This window comes from Bos javanicus, chromosome 9 (assembly GCF_032452875.1).
Source record: "Bos javanicus breed banteng chromosome 9, ARS-OSU_banteng_1.0, whole genome shotgun sequence".
In the NCBI taxonomy this organism is placed as follows: Eukaryota; Metazoa; Chordata; class Mammalia; order Artiodactyla; family Bovidae; genus Bos; species Bos javanicus.
Window position 1 is genome coordinate 54,061,342 of NC_083876.1, and position 19,058 is coordinate 54,080,399.

Here is a 19,058-nt window from a genome sequence, read left to right on the forward strand (position 1 = left end):
TCTTTTCACTGTTAAATATGATGCTACTTGCGGGCTAGTAATAAGTGGCTTTTATTATGTTGAAATAATTTTCCTTCTATACACACTTTGCCTAGAGTTTTTAACCAATAATTGATGTTGAATTTTATAAAATGCTTTTTATGCAACCATTGAGATGATTATGTGATTTTTGTCTTGTCTTTTGGTGTGATGTATCATAATGATTGAATTGCATATGTTGATCCAGCATGACAAACTTGGAATGAATCCAACTTGACCGTGGCATATGATCCTCCTTATGTATTATTGGATTTGGCTTCCTAATATCTTGTTGAGGATTTTTGCATCTGTATTCATGAAAGCTATTGGTCTATAATTTTCCTTTTCAGACCCACTTTTAATAATGATCTTCCACTTGAACATATTATTATCACTTAGATCCCAAGATATTGAAAATAATGTTTTATCCTAAGCCTAAACTTACCTTGAAAATAGCTACTAGGCCTAATCCAGGCTCTCTCACTTAGAGATCCTGGGTTGCTTTCCTTCTTTTCTAGCTATTTATCATCTGCGCAAATGCAAAATACAAATCAGACCAGATAGACTTAAATGATGAAATATTATTCCTTAAAGGAAACCTGAAAACATTTACATTGACTTCTTTATTTTATAACTCAAGTTACAGGCCAACTCAACTCACTCTTGGAAGTATAGGACTCTGACTGAAGTCATACCACTTGCCAGTGGGGACCAAGCAGAGATTAGAACTTAATTCTCTGGATCCTAATCTACCCTTTCTTTTCTTAATCCAAATTCTTTTAACCAGTCTCCCCGGGCTATAGTGGCTAGGTATCCACTGCATGATTCCGCTTGTGCATGCACTCCTGTAAAGAAAACAATATTTTGTTTCAGATCTGAAAAGCTGTTCAAATGAGATAAATAAAAGAGAGTTAGTGAATTTACCTAAATGCAGCTGAATATAATAGAAAATGAAAAACCAATTCATAATCACAGACGTGGTTTGTAAGTTACGAAAGAAATTACCCTGAGCCTTCACTGTGCCCATGGGAGAAGTATTGTACTATACTGACTGCTGTGCCGTGCTCACTTCAGTAGTGTCTGACTCTGTGATCCCGTGGACCATTGTATGCCAGGCCCCTCTGCGCATGGGACTTTTCCCAGAAAGAATACTAGAGCGGGTTGTTATGCCCTCCTCTGGAGATCTTCCAGACTCAGGGGTCAAACCCATGTGTATTGCAGGAGGATTCTTTACAGCTGAGCTGCCAAGGGACCCCACAATACTGACTGAACACATATTTTACAATGGGTACTATTCAGTCTATAAAACTAATCATTATCTTCACATACCAACAATTTGTCTCATCCCCCTAAATTAATTACAGGTGCAGATTAAGCTGTTAACCTTGTCAGGTCCCTGCTGCTGCTGCTGCTGCTGCTGCTGCTGCTAAGTCGCTTCAGTCATGTCTGACTCTGTGCGACCCCATAGACGACAGCCCACCAGGGTCCCCCGATCCTGGGATTCTCCAGGCAAGAACACTGGAGTGGGTTGCCATTTCCTTCTCCAATGCAAGAAAGTGAAAAGTGAAAGTGAAGTCGCTTAGTCGTGTCCGACTCTTCGCGACCCCATGGATTGCAGCCCACCAGGCTCCTCCGTCCATGGGATTTTCTAGGCAAGAGTACTGGAGTGGGGTGCCATCGCCTCCATGTCAGGTCCCTGCAGAGCACAAATTTTGTGAACTACGTTTTTATGGAAGAACATCAAGATCCAGATAAACTTAGATCTAGACTGAATTTTGTTTATTAATAAATGAGAAACATTCCAAGATCATCTCTGAGAGTGACAGATTCCATTAACCCTAAGAAGGAACTTATTTTCTCTAATTAACTCTTAAGCATGCATAAGCTTCCACTTGAACTGTAGTAACCCAATCTAAAGTCTTTAGTTCTTCTTAAGCATAAGCTTTGGGCATTAGGATCATTAATAAAATTTATCTTCCTTTTCACAAATACCAACAAATTAGAGTAAAATGAGAATAATAGTAATACTTCAATTTTCCAGTTTTTACTAAAAGCCTATATGTGAAGTAAAATTCTTATTATTCTTTGGGTAAGCCAGTCTCTGCATGTAGCCTGCCATCTGCTCACCCACTTAAATCTCGACTTTATTTAGGCAGAAATGCTTTTAAGCAAAGTCTACCTGAAAATATCTGAGTATATACATAGGCATAAAGTTTATGAATTCAGCATGCAGCCCAGGTGTGCACATTGTAAGAAGTTGTTCTTGAATTTCTTAAAATCTATTTTCCAACTGCTCCTTAAGTATTGTAGGTCTTATCATTCTTGGCCAGATGCTAATTTTCCAGATCAGTGGACCTGAGGTCAATACCGGAAATACAAGTAGACCTAGTCTTCAATTTATTTTTTATTATTTCTGATAGGATTTCTCTAAGAATGTCAAATATTACATTAAATGTTTCACTTTTTGTAGCAGTTAGCATGTGCTTAAGCCCTTTCCTATATTCAGAGCCTCTTTAAAACTTGCAAAACTGGTGAGAAGGAATACAGGTTAAAAAGTTTTTAACTCACTCTTTGTTTGAATTAAACATTAACATTGAAAGTTGAAGGCATAGTACCAACTTTATTTATATCAGATATTTAAAAAGTTGCTGATGAGTCAAATGAAAGAAAAATTGAAAGTTAATCTTCTCAAAGAAATTTAATGTGGAAAAGATACATTTCAAAGTTTGTGTCTACTTCTACATATTGAACATTGGAAGGTATGATTTTTAATGAATATTTTTACTGAATATAACTTTTATTAAGATTAAAGTAGATAGCAGACAGCAAAGTTAGTAGAAAAACACATAAAATTTAGGAGCCCTGGCAGATTCATGAGTGCGGATGTGTATAATTTTCTAAAGAAAGATTTCACTCAAAGAAGAGCTTAAGTATGACCTTCAGAAAGCATCATATCCAGTTCCTCCATTTGAAAAGCCATAGGGACTCAGACTGAGGGAAACTACACCCTGAATGATGTGAAGATAAAGCAGACTTGATAGATTCATTGTTTTCAACATAAATACTCCATGGCTTTGAAACTGGGAATTCTTCTGAACTTTACTCATTCATTTGGTATCTAATTGAGATAAATTTAAGAACTATAAGTTTGTTTTTATACATAATACCCTCTATGCTGCTGCTGCTGCTGCTAAGTCGCTTCAGTCATGTCCAACTCTGTGTGACCCCATATACGGCAGCCCACCAAGCTCCCCCATCCCTGGGATTCTCCAGGCAAGAACACTGGAGTGGGTTGCTATTTCCTTCTCTAATACCCTCTGTAAAACATGTTTAGAATGATTTTTATTTGGTCTCACTTGGTGAAGATGCACATGCATACAGATATACACAAATTTTAAAGAGAAGACAACTTTTTGTTATGCAGAAAATATAATAAATTCTTATACCCTACTTAATAGAATGTGGGCATCATCCTAAGTTTTTTTTAAATTGTCTAACTCATTAATGATTGTGAAAATCAGTTTGGAGATGTATAGTGAGTTCTTATCTTTCAAGAATCATACACATATGACATATATATTTAAAGTTTCCTTTTTATATATTTACATATGCTAGAATAATTACTTATATAAGAAGCCAGGGAAGGACCTGGGAGAATAAGAACCATGGACTACTAACTTCTAAAGTAACAAGTCATAGGCATTTACTTCAGTCTTACAAACAGTGACATTTCTGTTAGAGTTATGATGTATGTTTTAAAAAATGTTGAAAAGCATTCCTCTTCAATACCATTTGCAACTTCCAAGCTTTCCACAACATAGAAACATCAGCCCTGTCTTAGACTTGAATCATCAGCAGGCTTCACTCCTCATATTGTTCTTCCTGATTTGGAAATATCTCCTTGAGTCCCATTAGCTTTATCCTTTAGAGAAAGCCTTACTATGAAGCCATTTTACAGACATTTGGAGAAGGCAATGGCCACCCACTCCAGTACTCTTGCCTGGAAAATCCCATGGACAGAGGAGCCTGGTGGGCTGCAGTCCATGGGGTCACTAAGAGTCGGACCCGACTGAGTGAATTCACTTTCACTTTTCACTTTCTTGCATTGGAGAAGGAAATGGCAACCCACTCCAGTGTTCTTGCCTGCAGAATCCCAGGGACGGGGGAGCCTGGTGGGCTGCCGTCTATGGGGTCTCATAGAGTCAGACACGACTGATGCGACTTAGCAGCAGCAGCAGCAGCCACTCAACTCAAGAATGACTATCATCAGAATGAATACAAATAACAAATGTTGGCAAGGATGTGGAGAAAGTGAACCCTTGTACACTACTGGTGGGAGTGTAAGTTGGTGCAGCCACTATGGAAAAGAGTGTGGATGTTTCTTGAAAAATTAAAAATAGAACTATCATATGACATAGAAATTCTACTCCTGAGAATATATCTAAAAAAAAAAAAACCCAAAACACTAATTTGAAAAGGTACACGCTCCAATGTTCACAGTAGCATTATTTCCCATTGCCAAGACACAAAGCTACCTAAGTGTAGGTAGCTTTATCAACAGATAAATGGATAAAGCAGCTGTGGCAGAGGAAGAAAAATATTGCATTATATCACTTATATGTAGAATCTAAAAATACAGCAAACTGGTGAATGTAACAAAAAAGAAACAGACTCAAGGCATAGAGAACAAACCACCAGTGGGAAGAGGGAAGGAAGAAGGAACAAGATAAAGGTAGGGGATTAATAATTAAAAACTATTATGTATAAAATAAGCTATAAGGATACATTATACAACATGAAATGTGAAGTGAAATGAAAGTCACTCAGTCATGTCCAACTCTCTAGTATTTTATAATAACTATCAAGATCAAAGGGCTTTGCTGTTGGCTCAGACAGTAAAGAATCTGTCAGCAATGTGGGATACCCAGGTTCATTCGCTGGGTTGGGAAGATCCTTGGCAAAAGGAATAGCTACCCACTCCAGTATTCTTGTCTGGAGGGTTCCATGGACAGAGGAGCCTGACAGGCTACAGTCCATGGGGCTGCAAAGAGGTGGACACAACTGAGCAACTAACACACACACACACAGAGGGATCAAACCCTGGTAAAGCAGATTTTTACCATCTGAACTGCAAGGAAAGTCCTTTTTTCACTTTCATCTATTCACACATCTCTTTGAAAAGTACTAGTAGGTCAGTAAATTCTGATTCATGTCTTGTATAAATCAAAGATTAGAGTTTGAAGATGATGTATTACATAAGATACCTGGTAGTGCTTAGGATTCAAAGGATTATTTTATATATATATATATATGTGTGTGTATATATATATATATATATATATATATATATATATATCTCCAGTTGCTAACAGAAGTAAAATGCTTAGAGTCAATTCAAGTTTATGAAGCTCTTCAAACTATCATAGACTCTGAGTTTATATATTTTGTGATTTCCTTTGGGTGGTTGATCTTTTCTAATGAAGTGAAGTCTACAATGAAACATCTACATTTTAAATCCAGATAAGAGTTTAAAGCACTATCTGACAATAAGCCAAGTGAAGATTTTATTCTTTTTGCATGACATATCATATAATCCACATACTTGACAATGTCTCCATCTATTACATTTATTAAAAAATGAATCATTTAATCATGAGTAAAAGTGACTGCTTACACTGCTGCTATTATATTATCACTTCCTAATTTTATTATTTATAAACCATTGACCACATTATCTTTTCAAGCATGAATTGTGTTCATTGACATTCCTTTTCATTATTTCTCTTAATAAATTTGTGTACACATTAAAGCAAAATCTTTTGGAAAAAGTGAAATATTCATATTTGAGAATGAATAGCAATGGCAATAATTTATTCCCAGATTTTATTTCCTTTTGCAATAATGTTTACCATTATTTATTGGAATTCATCTGTAAAATTACAATGAATACCAGAAAAAGAACCTTACAGATTTTTGGTATTGAAGTGTAAATAAACTGTTATATAAGGTTTAAGATGACAATGGAGAAACTTAAGGTCATCTAGAAATTACTTTCTGGAATTATCCAGAATGATTAGGTATGGTGTCACAACTTCATTGACATTATCCTCCTCTTTTCTTGGGTTAAAGAAGAGTTTCTCTGCAATGTGATATCCAATATTTATGGACTTAAAACATATACACGCACTCACACATCACTCAATAGACTTAATAACTTCCCAACTTCATGTTTCAAGATATTCCCAAATATACTGAATTCTTTTTAATTAACTGCATAATGATCATAGCCCTTTCAAATTCTAGATTTGAACTTCAAAGTAATTGTAGGCATAAACAAAATGATGAGAGTACTAGAAATATATACTGTTTCTTCAAATGGTGAAAGCTGGAATAGTTTAATTTGAAGAAAAAAAGTGCTGTGATATGAAGAACTGAACAACTGAAGCAGGGGAAAGGAATGCACCCATGGTGATGCCACTGGATGAAGAGACAGTTCTCATTTTAAGCTTATGCTCATTTGCCAAACACAATAATGAGGCCTTAGAACCCTGAGCTTTCTGTGTACTCACCTGGAGGTCTGGCGATGTACATAACTTAAAGTGATATGGAGAAATGACTAATCCCATAATGTTTTGCTTTCCGTACTATATTTGCCAATATGAATATTTTAGAGCCCACAACACCATTCTGTTGTTCCACAAGATAGTAGCTTAAAGTCTGGAGACAGAAACCAGAGGGCTGATAAATTATCTCAATGGTTACATCAAAATGACTCTTCACTTTACCCAAAATAGTCTAGGAATTTATTACTTTTAAAAATATCTTGATACTAACATAAAGATTACACTTTGATCTTATTTTGCCTCCCTCAAGTTGTGTGATGTATGATATTTTTAAAAAGTTGCTGATTCACTGAAGACTAAACAAGTGGAATGAATTATAGATAAGGTAGGTAATTTTTTAAACTAAAAGGCCCAAGACAAATAGTTCAGACATATTAAATGTACAGATTTTTTTAGGGTCTCTTAGACTTTCTTGTCTCCTTCTTTAACTCTCACATTAATGAAGCATATTTTTACTTTCTCTTCTAGTAAATAAATAAAATCTAAGAGTTAATTACATCCTGCTGATTGAAACAACAGACAGCTGAAAAATCCCCAACAACACGGAGATTAAACAACATACTTTTAAATAGTACATGGGTCAAAGAAATCTCAAGTTAAAATGTATTTTGAAATCAAAGAAAATAAAAACATAAAATCAAAAATTCTGGAATTCAGCAAAAGTCAGGCTTAGAAGAAAATTTATAGCATTGAATGTGTGACCTAGCAAACTAACTGTATTAACTTCTACATTAGGAAACTAGAAAAACAAGATCAAATTAATCCAAGGTAAACAGAAGAAAATATCAATCAGAGCAGAAATCAATACAATTGAAAACAGGAAATCAATAGAGAAAATCAATGAAGCCAAAAAGCTGGTTCTTTAAAAAGAGCAACAAATTCAGTGAGCTAAGAAAAAAAGAGGACACAAATTACTATTAGAAATAAAAAGAGGGTTATCAGGGTAGATCCCATAAATATTAAAGGAAAACTGAACAATTCTATGCCCATGAATTTGATGAAATGGACTGATCCCTTGATTGACAATATGCCAAAATTTACACAAGAAGAAATGGACAATCTGAATAGGCTGATAACTAATAAAGAACTTGAATCAATAATTAATATTCAAAACAGCACCAGGCATACAGGGATTCACTACTGAATTCTACCAAACTTTTAACGAATATATTATATAATTCTCTATAATGTCTTCAAATAGAGAGAAGCAGAGAGAATACTTTCTAATTTTATGAGCCCAGTATTACCCTTTAGGATGGACTGGTTGGATCTCCTCATAGTCCAAGGGACTCTCAAGAGTCTTGTCCAACACCACAGCTCAAAAGCATCAATTCTTCGGTGTTCAGCTTTCTTTATAGTTCAACTCCCACATCCATACATGACTCCTGGAAAAACCTTAGCGTTGACTAGACAGACCTTTGCTGGCAAAGTAATGTCTCTGCTTTTCAATATGCTGTCTTAGTTGGTCATAACTTTTCTTCCAAGGAACAGGTGTCTTTCAATTTCATGGCTGTAGTCACTATCTGCAGTGATTTGGGAGCCCCCAAAATAAAGTCAGCCACTATTTCCACTGTTTCCCCATCTATTTGCCATGAAGTGATGGCACCAGATGCCATGATCTTAATTTTATTAATGTTGAGTTTTAAGCCAACTTTTTCATTCTCCTCTTTCACCTTCATCAAGAGGCTATTTAGTTCTTGCTTTCTGTCATAAGGGTGGTGTCATCTGCATATCTGAGGTTATTGATGTTTCTCCCAGCAATCTTGATTCCTGCTTGTGCTTCTTCCAGCGTGGCATTTTGCATGATGTCCTCTGCATATAAGTTAAATAAGTAGGCTGACAGTATACAGCCTTGACGTACTCCTTTCCCTATTTGGAACCAATCTGTTATTCCATGTCCAGTTCTAACTTGCTTCCTGACCTGCATACAGATTTCTCAAGAGGTAGGTCAGGTGTTCTGGTAATTCCCATCCCAAGAATTTTCCAGAGTTTGTTGTGGTCCACACAGTCAAAGGCTTTGGCATAGTCAATAAAGTAGATGTTTTTCTGGAACTCTCTTGCTTTGTTGATAATCCAGCGGTTGTCGGCAATTTGATCTCTGGTTCCCCTGCCTTTTCTAAATCCAGCTTGAATATCTGGAAGTTCATGGTTCACATACTGTTGAAGCCTGGCTTGGAGAATTTTGAGCATTACTTTATTAGCGTGTGAGATGAGTGCAATTGTGCAGTAGCTTGAGCATTCTTTGGCATTGCCTTTCTTTGGGATTGGAATGAAAACTGACCTTTTCCAGTCCTGTGACTACTGCTGAGTTTTCCAAATTTTCTGGCATATTGAGTGCAGCACTTTCACAGAATCATCTTTTAGGACTTGAAATTGCTCACCTGGAATTCCATCACCTCCACTAGCTTTGTTCATAGTGATGATTCCTAAAGCCATACCATACATTATTTAAACAACATGCTACTAACAAAATGTTAATTGTGATTAAAAAAAAAATCCTCTTGTACTTACATTTCAATGTGTTATTTCTGATTTTTTAATGTTAAATCCTAAAATTGGGTTTAAAAAAAAACAAGAATTATTTGAGGATTTTGAGTACATATTACAGTTCAGTCCATGAAAGCCTTACCATGTTGCATATTTAGCTGTACAACATTAGTATGAGACTGCCTGGTCACCATGCCAGTGGTTCACAACCTGGCAGCTCATTAGCATTGTCTGGGTGACTGTACAAAAGCAAAAAGTTGATAGTTTAACTCATGACCTGAAAATCAAGGGCTGGAATTAATTGGGAAGTGTTCCTTTCTCTTATTTTTTCTGAGTTTGTGTAGCTTTGGTATCATTTCTTCCTTCAGAGTTTGGTAAAATTCACTAGTGAAACTATCTGATCCTGGTGTTTTCTTAGTTGAAAGTTTTAACTAAAATTTTCAGTTTCTTAATACATATAGAACTGTTTAGATTTCTGATTATCCTTTCTTGAGATTTGATGATTTGTGTCTTTCAAGAAATTAGTCCGTTTTACTGAAGTTGCTGAGTATATGGCATCACCTGTTTACAATATTTCCATGTTATGTTTTTGATATCTACAAGTCTGTACTGATACTCTATTAATTTCTAATATACATTTTAAAATTAATGTCATTTATATTTTTTCTTGATGAAAGTGAAAGTGAAGTAGCTCAGTCATGTCCAACTCTTGCGACCCCATGGACTGTAGCCTACCAGGCTCCTCTGTCCATGGGATTTTCCAGGCAATATTACTGGAGTGGATTGCCATTTCCTTCTCCAGGGGATCTTCCCAACCCAGGGATCAAACCCGGGTCTCCCACATTGTAGACAGACGCTTACCGTCTGAGCCACCATGGAAGTCCTTTTTCTTGATAAGTCTGCTTAATTTCCTCTACTTGTTCCGTGGTTATTACTCTATTTCTGTGTGGTTTTTATTCTACTTTCTAGGCTAACAATTTATCAGTTGATTTATATCTTCTGTTTCCATGTTATTCTCTGATGAGTCTATTATTTTTATCATTTGTTTTTGTCTTTTTAAAAATGTCTAGTTGGTCTTTTATATTTAATTTTTCCTCTAAAGAACCTACTTGTTAATTCATTATTTCTAAATGTTTTCCTTATTCACAAATATATGATTTTACTTTCTTTTTCTCTCCGAGTTTCTCTCTTTATTAAGTCTACCCCAGACAGGGAAGGGAGACAAACCATGGTTACTGTGATGCCCTCTACCCTTGCCCCAGGACATAAGGAATCTCTTTTGTCTTTTCCCTACCTCTTCCCCGGCCCAATAAGTAAAAGCAGACAAGGAAATACAGGGTAACGGAGGTATGCTTTTCTTTGTTAATTATTTTGTTACCAAACCAAATTTGGTCAGTTCATCCAGTGGACAACAAAGCCAAATTACTGACATCAGGCTGTGGTGAAGGAAAGTATAGAGTTTATTGAAGGCACTCAGTGTCAGGACAGACAAGGTGAATGGGGCCAGTGTTGGTCAGTGTTCCATGCGAGCTTGAAAATTTTGTGTATTCTGTGGCTGTTGGGTGAAGTAATCTACAGATGTTTATATCCTGCTGATTGATGGTATTGTTGAGTTCAACTCTGTCCTTTCTGGATTTTTTTCCCTGCTGAATCTCTCCATTTTTGATAGAAGAGTGATAAAGTCCCAATTATAAAGTGGGTTCATTTATTTCTCCTTGGAGTTCTACCAGTCTTTGCTTCATAGAATTTGACACTCTTTTGTATACAAAAAGTGCATACACAATGAGAATGGTTATGTCTTCTAGGAGAACTGACCCCTTTATCATTGTGCAATGCCCCTCCTTATCCCTGATATTTTCTTATTCTGAAGGGTGCGTGATCCAGAATCCAATATATCTAGCTACCCTCACATTTTTAAAAAATCTGTTATACCTTTCTTCATCCTATTACCTTTAATCTACAAGTGTTCTTGATATTTAAAGTATAGGGAATACATAGTTGTGTCTTACTTTTTGATCCATTCTGGCATCTGTCTTTTGGGCTATTTATTGATATTCAAAGTGATTATTAATATATTAATTAATAATATATTTAACATATATTTGTGCTATTAATTACATAATATATTTGCAATGTACATTACAACTAATGCAAGTATACTTTAAAATAACCTGTACCACTTCAAAGTTAGTGCAAGTACCTTACAATAACAGATCAGATCAGATCAGTCGCTCAGTTGTGTCCGACTCTTTGCAACCCCACGAATCACAGCACGCCAGGCCTCCCTGTCCATCACCAACTCCTGGAGTTCACTCAGACTCATGTCCATCGAGTCGGTGATGCCATCCAGCCATCTCATCCTCTGTCGTCCCCTTCTCCTCTTGCCCCCAATCCCTCCCATCATCAGAGTCTTTTCCAATGAGTCAACTCTTCGCATGAGGTGGCCAAAGTACTGAAGTTTCAGCTTGAGCATCATTCCTTCCAAAGAAATCCCAGGGCTGATCTCCTTCAGGATGGACTGGTTGGATCTCCTTGCAGTCCAAGGGACTCTCAAGAGTCTTCTCCAACACCACAATTCAAAAGCATCAATTCTTCAGCGCTCAGCCTTCTTCACAGTCCAACTCTCACATCCATACATGACCACAGGAAAAACCATAGCCTTGACTAGACGAACTTTTGTTGGCAAAGTAATGTCTCTGCTTTTGAATATGCTATCTAGGTTGGTCATAATTTGCCTTCCAAGGAATAAGCGTCTTTTAATTTCATGGCTGCAGTCACCATCTGCACTGATTTTGGAGCCCAGAAAAATAAAGTCTGACACTGTTTCCACTGTTTCCCCATCTATTTCCCATGAAGTGATGGGACCAGATACCATGATCTTCGTTTTCTGAATGTTGAGCTTTAAGCCAACTTTTTCACTCTCCACTTTCACTTTCATCAAGAGGCTTTTTAGTTCCTCTTCACTTTCTGCCATAAGGGTGGTGTAAATGATCTTAATTCCTCCAATTTGCCCCTTGTACATTGATGTTCTTCATGTTTCTTATTCACATTAATTTTTGTTATTTTTATTTTGAATAAATTGTTATATGTTATGTGTACAATCTAGAAAAATTAAGATTTTTATTTTATCTTCACTTATTCCTTCTCTGTACCCACTCCAGTATTTGTGGGCTTCTCTGGTGTCTCAGACAGTAAAGAATCCACCTGCAATGTGGGAGGCCTGGGTTGGGAAGATCCCCTGGAGAAGGAAATGGCAACCCACTCCATTATTCTTGCCTGGAGAATCCCCATGGATGGAGGAGAATGGTGGACTACAGTCCATGGAGTCACAAAGTGTTGGACACAACTGAGCGATTAAGTACAGCACAACATCCCTTCTCTGATACTCTTCTTTTATCTAGGTCCAAGTTTCATACCTATGTAATTTCCTCCTTACTAAAGAACTTCTTTCAACATCTCTTGCAAGGCAGTCTACTAGTAACAAATTCCCTTAATTTGTGGTTGTTTTTTTTTTTTTTTTTTGGCAAACTTTATCTTTCATTTCTGCAAGATATTTTTGCAAGGCACAGAATTCTAAGGTGGTGGGGTATTTTTTGCTCTTTACAGCATCGGACCCTGCTTCTATCACCAGTCACATCCACAACTGGGTATCGTTTTTGCTTTGGCTCCATCCCTTCATTCTTTCTGGAGTTATTTCTCCACTGATCTCCAGTAGCATATTGGGCACCTACTGACCTGGGGAGTTCCTCTTTCAGTATCCTATCATTTTGCCTTTTCATACTGTTCATGGGGTTCTCAAGGCAAGAACACTGAAGTGGTTTGCCATTCCCTTCTCCAGTGGACCACATTCTGTCAGACCTGTCCACCATGACCCGACCATCTTGGGTGGCCCCATGGGCATGGCTTAGTTTCATTGAGTTAGACAAGGCTGTGGTCCTAGTGTGATTAGATTGACTAGTTTCCTGTAAATATGGTTTCAGTGTGCCTGCCTTCTGATGTCCTCTTGCAACACCTACGGTCTTACTTGGGTTTCTCTTACATTGGACGTGGGGTATCTCTTCAAAGCTGCTCCAGTAAAGCACAGCCACTGCTCCTTTCCTTGGACAAGGGGTATCTCCTCACCACTGCCCCTCCTGACCTGGAATGTAGAAGAGCTCCTCTAGGTCCTCCTGCATTGGAAGTGGTCAAACAGGAGATGGCAAGAGTGAACATCAACATTCTAGGAATCAGTGAACTAAAATGGACTGGAATGGGTGAATTTAACTCAGATGACCATTATATCTACTACTGTGGGCAGGAATCCCTTAGAAGAAGTGAAGTAGCCATCATGTCAACAAAAAAGTCTGAAATGCAGTACGTGGATGCAATCTCAAAAACGACAGAATGATTTCTGTTCGTTTCCAAGGCAAACCATTCAATATCACAGTAATCCAAGTCTATGCCCCAACCAGTAATGCTGAAGAAGCTGAAGTTTAATGGTTCTATGAAGACCTACAATACCTTTTAAACTAACACCCAAAAAGGATGTCCTTTTCAATATAGGGGCTGCTGCTAAGTAACTTCAGTCGTGACCAACTCTTTGCGACCCCATAGACGGCAGCCCACCAAGCTTCCCCGTCCCTGGGATTCTCCAGGCAAGAACACTGGAGTGGGTTGCCATTTCCTTCTCCAATGCTTGAAAGTGAAAAGTGAAAGTGAAGTCACTCAGTCGTGTCTGACTCTAGCGACCCCATGGACTGCAACCTACCAGGCTTCTTCATCCATGGGATTTTCCAGGCAAAAGTACTGGAGTGGGGTGCCATTGCCTTCTCTGCATAATACAGGACTGGAATGCAAAAGTAGGAAGTCAAGAAACACCTGGATTAACAGGCAAATATGGCCTTGGAATACAGAAAGAAGCAGGGCAAAGACTAATAGAGTTTTGCCAAGACAATACACTGGTCATAGAAAACACCCTCTTCCAACAACACAAGAAGAAGACTCTACACATGAACATCACCAGATGGTCAACACCAAAATCAGATTGATTATAATCTTTGCAGCCAAAGATGGAGAAGATCTATATAGTCAACAAAAACAAGACCAGGAGCTGACTGTGGCTCAGATCATGAACTCCTTATTGCCAAATTGAGACTTAAATTGAAGAAAGTAGGGAAAACCACTAGACCATTCAGGTATGACCTAAATCAAATCCCTTATGATTATACAGTGGAAATGAGAAATAGATTTAAGGGACTAGATCTGATAGACAGAGTGCCTGATGAGCTATGGACAGAGGTTTGTGACATTGTACAGGAGACAGGGATCAAGACCATCCCCGTGGAAAAGAAATGCAAAAAAGCAAAATGGCTGTCTGGGGAGGCCTTACAAATAGCTGTGAAAAGAAGAGAAGTGAAAAGCAAAGGAGAAAGGGAAAGATATAAGCATCTGAATGCAGAGTTCCAAAGAATAGCAAGAAGAGATAAGAAAGCCTTCCTCAGTGACCAGTGCAAAGAAATAGAGGAAAACAACAGAATGGGAAAGACTAGAGATCTCTTTAAGAAAATTAGAGATACCAAGGGAACATTTCATGCAAAGATGGGCTCAATAGAGGACAGAAATGGTATGGATCTAACAGAAAGAGAAGATATTAAGAAGAGGTGGCAAGAAACACAGAAGAACTGTACAAAATGGAACTTCATGACCAAGATAATCACGATGATGTGATCACTCACCTAGAGCCAGATATCCTGGAATGTGAAGTCAAGTGGGCCTTAGAAAGCATCACTACGAACAAAGCTAGTTGAGGTGATGGAATTTCAGTTGAGCTATTTCATATCCTAAAAGATGATGCTGTGAAAGTGTTGCACTCAATATGCCAGCAAATTTGGAAGACTCAGCAGTGGCCACAGGACTGCAAAAGGTCAGTTTTCATTTCAATCCCAAAGAAAGGCAATGCCAAGGAATGTTCAAACTACCACACAATTGCACTCATCTCACACGCTAGTAAAGTAACTCAAAATTCTCCAAGCCAGGCTTCAGCAATACGTGAACCATGAACTTCCAGATGTTCAAGCTGGTTTTAGAAAAGGCAGAGGAACCAGAGACCAAATTGCCAACATCTGCTGGATCATCGAAAAAGCAAGAGAGTTCCAGAAAATCATCTACTTCTGCTTTATTGGCTGTACCAAAGCCTTTGACTGTGTGGATCACAATAAACTGTGGAAAATTCTGAAAGAGACGGAAATGCCAGACCACCTGATCTGCTTCTTGAGAAATTTGTATGCATGTCAGGAAGCAACAGTTAGAACTGGACATGAAACAACAGACTGGTTCCAAATAGGAAAAGGAGTATGTAAAGGCTGTATATTGTCACCCTGCTTATTTAACTTATATGCAGAGTACATCATGAGAAACGCTGGGCTGGAAGAAGCACAGGCTGGAATCAAGATTGCCGGGAGAAATATCAATAACCTCAGATATGCAGATGACACCACCCTTATGGCAGAAAGTGAAAAGGAACTCAAAAGCCTCTTGATGAAAGTGAAAGTGGAGAGTGAAAAAGTTGACTTCAAGCTCAACATTCAGAAAACGAAGATCATGGCATCCTGTCCCATCACTTCATGGGAAATAGATGGGGAAACAGTGGAAACAGTGTCAGACTTTATTTTTGGGAGCTCCAAAATCACTGCAGATGGTGACTGCAGCCATGAAATAAAGTAAGCCATGCTTACTCCTTGGAAGGAAAGTTATGACTAACCTAGATAGCATATTCCAAAGCAGAGACATTACTTTGCCAACAAAGGTCCGTCTAGTCAAGGCTATGGTTTTTCCTGTGGTCATGTATGGATGTGAGAGTTGGTCTGTGAAGAAGGCTGAGCACTGAAGAATTGATGCTTTTGAACTGTGGGTTGGAGAAGACTCTTGAGAGTCCCTTGGACTGCAAGGAAATCCAACCAGTCCATTCTGAAGGAGATCAGCCCTGGGATTTCTTTGGAAGGAATGATGCTAAAGCTGAAACTCCAGTACTTTGGCCACCTCATGTGAAGAGTTGACTCATTGGAAAAGACTCTGATGCTGGGAGGGATTGGGGGCAGGAGGAGAAGGGGACGACAGAGAATGAGATGGCTGGATGGCATCACTGACTCGATGGACATGAGTCTGAGTGAACTACAGGAGTTGGTGATGGACAGGGAGGCCTGGCGTGCTGTGATTCATGGGGTCGCAAAGAGTCGGACACTACTGAGGGACTGGACTGAACTGAACTGAACTGAACTGGGGCATTTTTCCCCAACATTTTCAATATTTTCTCCATGGTAATCATCTTTGCATGTTTTCTAAGGAGAGGTGAGATATAATTATTTCTGTGGAAGTATCCATCTCTCAAGCTTCTTTCCTTTCAGGATTTTTTTCCTTTGTCCTTTATTTTTCTGTAATTTAAATATAACATGTTTAGGTGAAGTTTTTTTGGCATTTACCTTGCTTTTGCTCTCAAAGCTTACTGAATGTGTGGTTTGGTGTTTGGGATAATTATCAGTCATTACTGTTTCAAATATTGTTTCTAATCCTTTCTCTCTTGTTTTTCTTTCTATTATTTCTATTGTTCATATGTCACATATTCTGTAGTTGTCCCACAGCTCTTGGATATTTTGTTTTTTATTCCCCTGAGGCTTTTTGCCATTTGCTTTTTGCAGTTTAGGAGATTACTAGTTAGATATCCTCAAGTTCAGAAATTCTTTCCTTAGCTGTGTCCTGTATGCCAATCAGCTCATCAAAGGTATTCTTTCTGTTACAGAGTTTTCGATCTTAAGCATTTCTTTCTGGGATCTTCTTACAAGTTTCATCTCTAATCTTATATCACCCATGTGTTCATACATGCTGTCTACTTTTTCCATTGGATCCCTGAACCTACTTATCCTAGTTGTTTTAAATTCCTGATCTGATAATTCCAACATCATTGCCATTTTAAGGGTCTGGTTCTGATGCATTCTCTGTCTCATGCATGTTTTATCTTTTATCTATGTTTTTGTCTTTGAATATGTCTTGGTTTTGTTTTTGGTAGTTGGACAAGATATACTGGATAAAAGAAACTTCTGTAAGTAGGCTTGGAGTACTGTAGTGGTGAGTTGTGGAGGGAGAGAAAGCTGTAGGTTAGTGCTATGGTTAGATCTCAGTTTTTCAGTCTGCCCATGCCTCTGGACTGTGAACTGCATGCAGTGCTTCTCATCCTCAGCCTCCCTTAGGAGGGACAGAATAGCTAAAGTGAACTGGCATTGGGTCTTTTTGTCTCTCCAAGGAGAAAATTAGAGCCAGCAGTGCTGCATATTTCTTTTTCCCCAGATTAATTAGGCTCTAATAATCCCCAGCAGTTTAGAATCTGGTTAACTAGTTTCCTCTGAGTGGAGGCCTTATTAAGAAAACAACATGCATTGGTGCATTTTAAAATGGCTCCTCTTCCTTTTTGCCTGCCTGAAGCCCAAGTGGAATTTTCTCTGGTATTCACTGTGAAGATGTGGTCAGGTTCCTGGAGGTAAATCTCACCAAATTGTGAAGGCTCCTCTCTGACTAGGTTTTTTGGAGGTTTTAACTCTCAAATTTGCCCACAGTGGGCTTCTAGAAATGCATCAATAATAGTTCAGGCTTTCCTATTTCAACTAGTTGTTTCGGAAGTTTCAGCTTATGGTTTTCTGCTCAGGTATGTTGTAATTCAGAGAAGGCAGTGGCAACCCACTCCAGCACTCTTGCCTGGAAAATCCTATGGATGAAGGAGCCTGGTGGGCTGCAGTCCATGGGGTTGTTAGGAGTCGGACACGACTGAGCGCTTCACTTTCACTTTTCACTTTCATGCATTGGAGAAGGAAATGGCAACCCACTCCAGTGTTCTTGCCTGGAGAGTCCCAGGGACGGGGGAGCCTGGTGGGCTGCCATCTATGGGGTCGCACAGAGTCGGACACGACTGAAGCGACTTAGCAGCAACAGTAGCATGTTGTAATTCTCTGTATTTACCTGTGAATAGCTCCAATTTGGGAACAATAATTTGTCCTTTGGTGCCACCACTACCCCTGAGGGATCTTAGAAGAGTTGTTGCTGTTTTTGGTTATTCAGTGTTTTTTTTTTTTTTTTTCTCCCCATTGTTAGGATGGAGTGCTAGCTTCTAAGCTTCTAACAGGCTGAACAAGAAACTGGAAGTCTTGTTCATAATTTCTGTTTCAGTGACCCCTTGCCAGTTACAGATTCAGCAATTTAGAAATTTAAGAACCATTTTTTTCCTTAGATTTCTGAAGTGTGTTTTCCCATGTATATTTCCTTTTTTTGTACCAGAGCTATGTAAGCTTTTAAGTGGAACTATAGTTAATTTACAATATTAGTTTCAGGTGTGCAGCAAAGGTATTCAGTATTTTTACAGAGTACACACCATTAAAAATTATTACAAGGTAATGACTACAATCCCCTGTGCTATACAATATATCCTTGTTTATTATTTGGTTTACACATAGTAGTTTGAATCTCCTAATCCCATATTTCTAATTTACTCCTCCCAGATTTTCTATCACCTTGGTAATCATAAGTTTGTTTCCTGTATCTGTGAATCTCCATTTTGCATATACACTGAGTTGATTATTTTTAGCTTCCATATATAAGTGATATTCTACAGTGTTTGTTTTTCAGTGTCTGAGTTATTTTACTAAGCATAATATTCCTAAGGTCTATCCATGTTGCTGCAAATGCAGGAATTTCCAGGACCCTGTTTTAATAAACTGCCCTCCCCTGCCCTCCCTATCCACTCCAGTGTTCTTGCCTGGAGAATCCCAGGGACAGGGGAGCCTGGTGGGCTGCCACCTATGGGGTCGCACAGAGTCGGACACGACTGAAGCGACTTAGCAGCAGCAGCAGCCCTCCCTAACCCTCTTCCTTGCTTTACTTTTTCTATAGCATTTGCCACATTTCAAT